The sequence below is a fragment of the Geospiza fortis genome, unplaced genomic scaffold (genome assembly GCF_000277835.1).
Source record: "Geospiza fortis unplaced genomic scaffold, GeoFor_1.0 scaffold102, whole genome shotgun sequence".
NCBI classification, from domain to species: domain Eukaryota; kingdom Metazoa; phylum Chordata; class Aves; order Passeriformes; family Thraupidae; genus Geospiza; species Geospiza fortis.
In genome coordinates, this window is record NW_005054373.1 from 1,306,400 (window position 1) to 1,307,596 (window position 1,197).

Consider the following 1,197-nt stretch of genomic DNA (forward strand, 5'->3'; position numbering starts at 1 on the left):
GGGAAATTCCGGCTGCTGTCCGCCCTGAGCCTGCCCTGGCCCAGCCTGAGGCCGTTCCCTCTGCTCCTGTCCCTGTTCCCTGTCCCTGTTCCCTGGCAGGAGCTGTGCAGAGCCAGGAGGGCCCCCTGAGCCTCCTTTGCTCCAGGCTGAGCCCCCTCAGCTCCCTCAGGATTCTCCAGCCCCTTCCCAGCTCCCTCAGGATTCCCCAGCCCCTGGATCCCTCAGGATTCCCCAGCCCTTTCCCAGCTCCATTCCCTTCCCTGGACACACTCCAGCCCCTCAAGGTCCTGTGAGGAGCCCAGAATTTGGCACAGGATTTGAGGTTTGGAGGCCAGGATGGAAAAGCACCTTGAGGGGGATCCATGTGCCAGGCGGGGACAGGCACAGCCGAGGCATCACTGAAGTCAATTTTTATACAGAAACACTTTTTCCTTTATTATTTGGGATTTCCTTTATTATTTGGGATGCTGCTTCCCTGGAAGTGCCCAAGGCCAGGCTGGGAGCAGGCTGGGACAGGGAAAGGTGTCAGGGGTGGGAATGGAGAATGTTTAAGGCCCTTCCAACCTGAACCATCCTGGAATTCAGGGTGACATGGAGGTGATGAGCCACAGGCTGGGCTGGATCATCCCAGAGATCCTTTCCAACCTGACCATCCCAGAGATCCTTTCCCACATGATGATGTCACAGGTTTTTCCCAGAGATCTTTTCCAACTCGATCATTACAGAGATCATTTCCAATCCGATGATCCCAAAGATCTTTTCCGACCCCATGATCCCAGAGATCTTTTCCCAGAGGTTTTTCCCACATGATCACTGCAGAGATCTTTTCCAACCCGAGCATCCCAAAGATCTTTTCCCACACAATGATCCCACAGGTTTTTCCCACCCGATGATCCCAGAGGTTTTTCCCACATGATTATCCCAGAGATCATTTCCCAGAGTTTTTTCCCACACAATGATCCCAGAGATCTTTTCCCACAGGATGATCCCAAAGATCTTTCAGAACCCGATGATCCCAGAGATCTTTTCCCACCTGGTGATCCCAGAGATCTTTCCCCAGAGGTTTTTCCCACACGATGATCCCAGAGATCTTTTCTCAGAGATCCTTTCCCACCCCACGATCCCAGAGCTTTCCCCCCGTGTGGTTTCGCGGCACCGCCAGCACCGATCTCCCCCATCCCTCCCCGCTCCCCGCGC